Genomic DNA, 9,763 nt, shown 5'->3' on the forward strand with positions numbered 1-9,763 from the left:
AGTCTGACAGGATCTCTGTTGGTCGGCCCCTTCTAGCTATGAAGCGTCGGAGTGCAAGGAGAAAGGCATCTGCATCCATAGAATTAAGGAACTCAGTGTGAACTGCCTTAGTTGTAAGGCATTTGAAAATCACCCCCCAGCGCTTTTCATTCCTTCTACTTATTTTGACTAGGTATGGACCGAAGCAGTCTACTCCAGTCAAGTAGAAGGGTGGACAAAGTAGTCTGAGACATTCTGGTGGCAGATCCGCCATTTGTGGGATTTTGGGTTGAGCTCTCCACCTCTGACAAGATGGGCAGTTGAGCTGATGATGTTTTATGGCTTGGCGACCCCTGAGTATCCAATAATTCCTTCGTATTTCAGCTTATACTCTCTCTCTTCCCGGGTGCAACAAACGCTCATCAAAGTCTTTAATGAGAAGTTTTGTGATTGCTTGTTTCGAGTCTAATACAACGGGGTGGATCTGTTCTGGATCTGGGTTTGATAGTTTCCTTAATCGCCCCCCGACTCTGAGCATTTTAGTTAGTGGATCCCACTCGGGGGCAAGATTGGCTAACCGACTGTTTGTTGGGATAGCTTTCTGTGCCTTAAGGGCAGCAACCTCCTCGGGGGAGGTCTGGGCTTGACGTGTTCTTAACAGAACAGCTTCTGCTTCCCTGTTTGTCATAGACTCACTGTTAGCAGGATCTGACGAGGCCGCCCCTTGACAGGCTTGCCTAGTTGCCTCCACCAGTTCAGACCATGTATTGAATTGTGTAGCATCAGGGAGGTTGGGAGCAGTGTTAACGGTCAGTAGGTAGTAGCAGCGCACCCCTTTCAGTTCAGAAGTTCCAGCTGACTGTGTGGGGTCAGGTTTCTTAGGCCAATGTTCTGGGCCTAGCTGTAGAAATGAAGGTACATGTCTCCATCGGCTAGGCTCAGCCAGACTTTGAAGTGATTTACCCCTTGTTATATCATCAGCTGGATTGTCCTGTGTGTTCACATACCTCCATGATTTGTAGTCAGTTAGCTCTTGAATTTCAGAGACTCGTGTTCCAACAAACACTTTGTATCTGCAGGAATCCGACTGGAACCACTCAAGTACTCTCATAGAATCAGTCCATAGTACAGTTTGACATAGGGGAAGTGTCATTTCGTCTCTGACTAGTTTAGCCAACTGAGCTCCAGCTAAGGCAGTGCAAAGCTCTAGGCGGGGCATGAACTGCTGTTTCTTAGGGGCCACCCTTGATCTAGTTATTACAAAAGAAGTATGAATGGCAGTGCCTGTGTCCACTGTCAGGTATGCTACTGCTCCGTATGCTCTTTCAGAGGCATCACAAAGCACATGGAGGGAGTTACGTTGTTCTGCTGCCGTGGTTGGAGTGGAGTAACAGCGAGGGAGGAAGACTACACTGAGATGTGTGAGCTCCCTTTCCCAGTTGAGCCAGGCCATCTGGAGGTCTGGTGGTAGGTTTGGATCGTCCCAGTCTCTCTTCTTTGCCCACAGCTGTGCGATGATCACCTTGGCCCTGGTGGTGACTGGAAGTATATACCCCAGGGGGTCGTACTGAGATGCTAGCACCTGATACGCTATTCTCATAGTGAGGGTGGTATGCTCAGGAGGTTGATAGTGATAGCCTAGTGTGTCAGTTGCACAGTTCCATCTAAGGCCTAAGGTGGGTTCCATAGGGTCAATACGGTTATGTACCAACCATTGCTCAGTAGCTGAGGACCGTGCTTCAGTCGGCAGATGAGCTACAACAGCTGGATGATTACTAGCCCACTGCCTGAGGTCAAACCCTCCCTCTGCTAGCATACTGCTCAACTGGTCCACAGTTTGCCTTGCTTCAGCAGTGGTAGGAAAGCTGGTCAGGCATTTGTCAACATAGAAACTTTGCTGTACTATTTGTAGACAACCAGGATAGTCAGCCTCAGAAGTACGGGCATGATGTTGCACTGCGAAAATGGCACAACATGAACTGATTGTTGTACCAAATGGCAAAACCTGCCACTCATACACATCTGGGGGGTCTTCACTCCGCAGGTCTCTCCAAATGAAACGGAGAAAGGGTCTGTACGCAGGCAGTAGACGGACCTGGTGGAACATACCCTTGATGTCTCCACTTACAGCTACCTGATGCTGCCGGAATCTTAGGAGTACACCCAAGAGTGATGGGCCTAGTACTGGGCCTGGAAGAAGCTGATCATTGAGGGACAGACCTTGATGTCTGAATGAACAGTTAAAAACCAGCCGTGGCTTGTTATTGTGACTCACTTGATGGTGAGGCAGGTACCATACCTCCTCGGTCTGAGTCTCTTCCATGCGGGTGAGCTTGGTTGCATAACCTGCTTCAGTGAGCTTAATTATCTCCCCTGAATAAACTGATGCTTTCTCAGGGTCCTTCTTTAGTCTTTTTTCAGTACTCTTCAGGTTAGCAAGAACAGATTGTATGGTGCCTTTTAGTTTAGCTGCACCCGGTTTCCACAGAAGTGGGGTGGCGTAACGTTGCACTCCATTAACATCGACTCGTTGAATCCGAGACACAAGAAGATCTACAGCCTCTTTATCCTCTCTCGATCTAACCACCAGTTTCTCCCTGCGATAGGGCACAACATCAAGTTGCCATAATCTTTCCACATTTCTGAAGAGCAGGTCATCTGGGTTAGTAATGGAGAGGAAGAAACTCTGCTGCTCGGTTGTATGGGCTACAGTACTCATGTCTGCTCCTTGGAGTGCCCATCCAAGAGCTGTATGAACACCCACTGGACCCCCCTTGGCACCTTGGCGGATAGGCTCTGTGGCAGTAATGAGATGCACCTAGTCTGAGCCTAGGAGTACCAGTGGGCGTGCCCTGTGGAATGGCTGCAGCGGAACTCCTCTCAGATGTGCGTATCTCCTTTGCAATCTCGGAACCGGGTATTCCTGTTCCACTAAGTCCAGCCCTGCCGCTGTGAATGCCCCCAATACGAGATAACGTTTCTCTGGGTTGCCTTTAGGGGAGATCTCAAAAGTAACTTTAGAACCACTGAGATGAATAGTATCTGGTCGTACTGGACGGAGGGCTAAAGTCTCTGGTTCGCCTCTTATCTTGAGCTTCTGTACTGCAGTGGGTAGGATCATAGTGCGCTGAGCTCCATCATCCAATACCGCATAAGTTTCTAGTGTCTGTGATTTGTGGTGTAGCAGCACTGGCACTACCTTAAGGAAAACTCTGCCAGATGTAGTGGACTCTATAACTCTATACATCCATCTCTTAGGTATTTGGGTAACTTACTAAGCAGGCGATCTACATGTGAACAGCAGTTCAGCTCCATGCTCATAGGTCCCTCCAAAGTCAACAGCATACTCACTAAGAGGTGAACCCGTAGAGCAAAACCCTGGAAGCTGCGGCCATCATTCGGTTTTACCTCAGATACTGCGAGAATCGCTATTTCGCTTTGAGCCAACTGGTGTTGTTGACCATATTGCAGCTGAAGAGCCTGCATAGCTGCTGAATATGGGGTTGGGTGATGATGGCAGGACTGTCCGATCATCTGCGCTTCAGGCAGTTTAAGATGCTCCAGCAGTATGTGATATTTACAGTGGTGGAAAGAGTACTGAAAAAATATACTCAAGTAAAAGTACCATTACCTTCCAAAAAATGTAGTGCGAGTAGAGTAAAAGTACTTGTCCAAAAAAACTACTTGAGTAAGAGTAAAAGAGTAGCCTATTTAAAAGTACTCATGAGTATTGAGTAGTGAGTACTGAGCTGTGGATTCTACCCCCTCATAATAAACGCTGTACACCGCAATTTATATATTTTAAAAACGTTGTACATTCTGTAATTCACATTATCTTGTTTGTCATAAAGAATGAAGAGTATCTATCATCCAGCAGTTTTAATTTTGACTGTCAACTTTTTAAAATACATCAAAACAGCACGGAAACAGTATTCAGTTGAAGAAAAGATGAAAGTTATTCTCAGTAAAATCATCCCCATTTAAATCATAAAGTTTGAAAAAACTGATTTAAAATCATGTGTAAGGCCACTGAGACAGCATGCTGTTGTTGCACATAAAATATTAATGTTTAGAACAGTGCAAATACAAACACCATTAGAAACTCATAGTTCAGCATCACACACCATGATATGGGTTAAAATGAGAGCCCATTTCTCTCCAAAACGGTGCCAGTTTTAGCGTTTTGCAATAAAGAAATAAAAATAAATACACTCGATAATTTATGTTACAATTTGAACATAAATGCACATTGTTCTAGAAAGATGGCAAATTGATGCCATACCTTTTACACATTTACTCGAATTGTTATGCTGATAATACAATTTGTAAGGAAAAATGCATTAAATAGCGAAGTATTTCTGCGGAAACTTTTTCAAAGGAAAACACACACACACACACGCACGTCTCTTTGCTGAGCCGCGGCGGTCTCGGTGAATCAGCAGCATCCACAACTGAACGGAACAAAAAGTGTTGAACTTGAAAATTGTTTATGCGCGAGTGCACCCGCTAAATGAAGGCGGATTGTATAAAATAGATTTAAAAAAATCTAAATAAAAAAACGTATATTAACGAGCTGCAGTTTTATTACATCACGCGCTGGCAAAGATGCAGTATATTAATGCCACGGGTCATCAATAAGGTGCAGATTTGGTCCTCAATTTGTGTTTCCAACACACTTTTTCACAGCGCGCATCACGCGCTCAAACTCATCAAAAGTCAACAAGTTCAACAAGCAACAACGACTTATCCAAGTGACCGCTGCAGAACGCACGCGAGCGAGAGACGAGGCAGCGCAGATCGCGCGTCTCATAAGTGAGTGGGAATTTACCGAACGTGGCACTTGCGAGAGTTAACACTGTACAAATCATTTAGTAAGCAGAAATCCGAAATTTACCTCAACATATTAAGTTAGAGGAAGTTGCGACTGAATTTATGCTTGAAGAATGCGCTTCCAGCAGCCGTGATAAACAGTTGGCGGTTAAAGTTTTCTATGCACAATTTGATTTGACGAAAGTCACGAGACCTATTACGATCTATCCAATCGTTGATGGATAAAAATAAAATTAAAATAAGCATGTAACGACCACAAACGGAGGAAAATAGCGGAGTAAAAGTACCGATATATCACTTAAAATGTACTCAAGTAAAAGTAAAAGTACACAATTTTTAAACTACTCAAAAAAAGTACAATTACTGATAAAACTACTTAATTACTGTAACGTGAGTATTTGTAATTCGTTACTTCACACCCCTGGATATTTATATTTCTCATCCAGCTCTGTGTGAGGCTCAAGAAGATTATCCAGTGCCAACTTCAAATTCTCTCTCATTGTTGTTAATGAAGTCAGGGATTCTTGGTTGGAGGGCAGAGTGAAGAGAGCGATAAGGCATTAAGTGTTCTGGTTGTCTAGTCGCCTGATTAAATTGCTGCTGTGATGGGACAGCGAAGGCTGGAAGAGAAGCACTAGGCAAAGTCTGAGGGGCTGATGCTGATGCCACTGGAGGCATAAAGGCATACTGAGTTATCGGATAACTTGAGGGAATTGGTACAGTCACATGAGGTAAGGTAGGGTGAGGTAATGCTGGGTATCCGTAAGGCACGTTGGAATACTGATAGGTTGGTGTGGGAGCAATTAACTGTTGCACTTGGGGCTGGAAGACTTTCCCAGCTACGTTAGAAGGAGGGAAGTGTGAGGGCACAATCCCCGCCCTAGTAGCGTGTTGTAGCTGAGATGAAACAGTAGAAATTGTCCCTGATGAAACAGGTGAACTCACAGCATGTGTAGCAGCTGGCACAATTGGAACGAAGCCCGGGTTGAACTACTTTGGCTTTACAATAGGGGTACTCACTTCGTGGTCCCGAAGTTGTGGGGACAACGCATTGCTCCTCTGCCTGTAATTCGATGCCAGCAGATGGCAGCGATGGGGAAGAATGGCGTGAGGATGAAGGCAGATGGAACGAGGCTGCTGCAGGTGATCTAGCTGGAGGTGTAACAGTCTTTACATTCTGATAATCCTGTTCTTCTCCTTCTTCCCTCAGAAATGAAGTAATATGCTCCATGAGCTCTTGGCGAAGGCGCTGTCGTTTCTCATACTGCTTCAGTTTGCTTTGGAGCTGTGCTATGTCGGCAGCTTCATCTTTTTCTCTTTCTGATATGGTCTGCAGGATTTCCCTCAATGAACCCATGCTCAATGTGTTTGTAAGACTTGGGCTATGTGTGGCTGGATGTGCCTCACCCGTGCTGGAGGCTGGTTGCTCTTGGCTAGCTTTAACCCCTATGGCTGCTGCTCCATTCTGCTCCTCTGACTCAAGTCCGATATGATGGGAGGAAGGAGCCGATCGGGGATGGCTGTAGTCAAGTAGATAATCTTTCAAATGTCTGGGTGTGTGGCGCTGCCTTGAGGGTCTATCTGTAGCATCCATATGAGGGAGAGAGGCTGCGTTATCCTCTGATGACATCACTGCAGTAGTCAACAGATCTGGCTCGAAGGACCAATGTTGGGGATTGCCCCTCTGAATGCTGGGTTTGAATATTATTGACCGCTACAGAACCCTGATTAAGGAGTGGAGTCATCAGATGATTCTTTTGCCTTTATTATGCAGCATAAGACCACATACACATAGTGTGCAGCTGAGGTAGTTTCTGTGAACAATACAATAAAATATGAATGAATAAACATGAAAATTGCTAAATAAGGAACATAACAAATCTCCATTCTTAATAATAAACACACTTTGAACACCACTCAATAGTATTGTATAAGTATGCAGCGTCTTGTAAACGTATAAATACAGCAGCATAAGACTGGGACGTCATATTGTAGTAGTAATAAAGACCTGTAATAATCAAAAACGATAGCTTATTTTATCATATGTAGCACCAGATTACCTAAATAAAGTGTATAAACATTAGCCGCTTAGCCGCTATGCTAGCGGATTTAGACCGATCATGGAAACATGATTAAGCACTCTTTTAGGGCATCTAACATCTTGAAACTTACACACAAACAAACCCTGATAGAAACGGTGAATGATTTCTGAATGCTTCTGAAATTATCGTCAACATATAAGTATGATTCAACTTACATCGTCACAAACTTGTACTGCATAATGGGCTGCTGCACGCGAATAACAAGCGGATCCTCTGCTCACGTAACAGAGAATATGCACTTACGCAAAGTGCACACATACACAAAAGCACCATTGTACGACAATCACGTAACACTAAATGTCACATTTACATAGACACGACAAACATGAACGTGAATGTAGATAATTCACAACAGACCTTAATGTACATTAAACTCTTTTTTTAAACATCATTAATGAATTTAAATCATGAAATCAATTCCTTAAACATTCACAATCATGTGCTCAATTCACTCAACATACATATTTCCCAGCCAACACACCTATGTGGGGCCCATAGGGGTTGCAACTGGGCTGATATCTGGGGCCCACCTGGGCTACCCAACTGGGACCCAGCTAATTTTGTCCTCAGTTTCCATGGTGGCCCCACATGGGTTAGCACAGATGGGCTGATGATGGGCCCTTGATGGGCTCCATATAGGGCCCATATGGGTTAACCAGGTAGCTCCCATTTGGTGCCTACATGAGCCTGCCTACATGGGTTAGAGATGGGACCCAACTAGGTCTTATGTAGGTCTCTTATGGGCCACAACAGGTATACATATGGGCTAATATATTTGTCTGTTTGGGTTACCTTATTTTACGTTAAACCCCTAAACCCAAACATTACATTAAATCCACTAAAATTGTAAAGGTATTCAATAAACAGAAACCAGTACTTCAAGCTTCTAAGCAAAGTTTATTTGGAAAAATTTAAACATGACTATTTTAACTTGTACATTTACAACTTTATAAAAAACTATCTAAAAAAGTTCATTTTAAGCTCCGGAAAAACTTTATTTCTTGTAACAACTTCAGAACTTGTATTCTGCATGCTTTATTAAGCAAGGTTTCATTGGAATAATTTGAACATGACCATTACAACTTGTACATTTACAACTTTATAAAACATAAGTATCTTAAAAAAAAAAGTGAAGCTCCTGACAAACATTATTTGGCATAACTTGTATTGTTTGTATATGCATATCTGAAAACTCTAAAATACATTATTTCACAAAAAATAAATAAATAAATAAAATACCGAAAGTGCAGCTCCTCACTCCCCTGTCCTTGCTCTCCCAACGGCCCTTTGAAAAGAGAACAATTAATCAACCACTGTGCCACTTTTTCACAGTTAAAACAGATAAGTCTTGTCTTTTTAAAGATTGTATTTCCATAAATTGAAACTAACCCCCTGTAACTCTCCCATGGCAGTGGAGGCGCTAGCTGGCCACCCTCTCAGAGAGGGAAAGGTTCTACGCATCACAGAAGAAGTCAAATTTCAAATAGGAACCCTGCACTCTGAATTCATCCGATTCTACGTCATCCACTCGCCCAATCACTCTATTATTCTCGGATTACCCTGGCTGCGCACACATAATCCACGCGTCTCTTGGAGAGAGGGAGAGATTCTTCAGTGGGACGTTACATGCCATGATCATTGTCTCTCAAAGATTCCCCGAGCGTCCAGTCATGTACCTTCCCCGCCTGTTCAGAGCCCAGACAGTCTGAACCTGCCCCCAGAGTACTCTGATCTCGCCGAGGTGTTCAGTAAAAGGAAAGCTTCCCAGCTCCCCACTCACCGTCCTGTCGACTGTGCCATAGACTTCACACCTTGCGCCAATCCTCCTAAGGGTAGGATTTTCCCGCTATCACAACCAGAATCCGAAGCCATGAAACTTTACATCGAGGAGGAACTAGCCAAAGGATATGACCCTCAACCTCTCCCGCTTCAGCCGGGTTCTTCTTCGTCAAGAAAAAGGATGGAGGTTTGCGACCGTGCATTGATTACCGTGGCCTCAACGATCTCACCATTAAGTTCCGGTATCCATTGACCCTAGTCCCAGCCGCGCTAGAACAGCTTCGCCGGGCCAAGTATTACACCAAGCTAGATCTACGCAATGCCTACAACCTGCTTCGTATCCGAGAGGGAGATGAATGGAAGACGGCATTTTCGACCACTAGTGGGCACTATGAATACTTGGTTATGCCCTTCGGCCTTGCCAACAGTCCGTCAGTCTTTCAGTCGTTCATGAATGACATCTTCCGTGACATGCTCAACAGATGGGTAATCGTATACATTGACGACATACTAATTTATTCAAACACTCGGGAGGAACACATTCGTCACGTCAGATCAGTGCTGAAGATCAGCCAGGCAATGGACGAAAGGAAGGTCAAAGCGGTTCTGGACTGGCCACAACCTCAAACAGTCAAGACAGTCAAGGGCTTCCTAGGTTTTGCAAATTTCTACAGGCGATTTATCAGAGACTTCAGCGCAGTCGCCGCCCCTCTGACAACCATGACCAAACGTCACGCTGCTAGATTGATTTGGTCACCAGAGTCACGGCAGGCATTCAACGAACTAAAGACTCGGTTCACTTCCGCACCCATCCTTCGACACCCCGACCCAGAAAGCGAGTTCATAGTGGAGGTCGACGCTTCTAACACAGGGGTAGGGGCAATACTGTCTCAACGTCATGGCACACCAGCAAAGATGTATCCGTGTGCCTTTTTCTCCCGCAAACTCACAGCCGCGGAACGGAATTACGACGTGGGCAACCGTGAACTTCTCGCTATAAAGTTAGCGCTTGAGGAATGGCGTCATTGGCTGGAGGGAGCTGCTCTTCCATTCATCGTTCTCACGGATCATAA

The sequence above is a fragment of the Sinocyclocheilus rhinocerous genome, unplaced genomic scaffold (assembly GCF_001515625.1).
Source record: "Sinocyclocheilus rhinocerous isolate Xijiao unplaced genomic scaffold, SAMN03320098_v1.1 scaffold3533, whole genome shotgun sequence".
NCBI classification, from domain to species: domain Eukaryota; kingdom Metazoa; phylum Chordata; class Actinopteri; order Cypriniformes; family Cyprinidae; genus Sinocyclocheilus; species Sinocyclocheilus rhinocerous.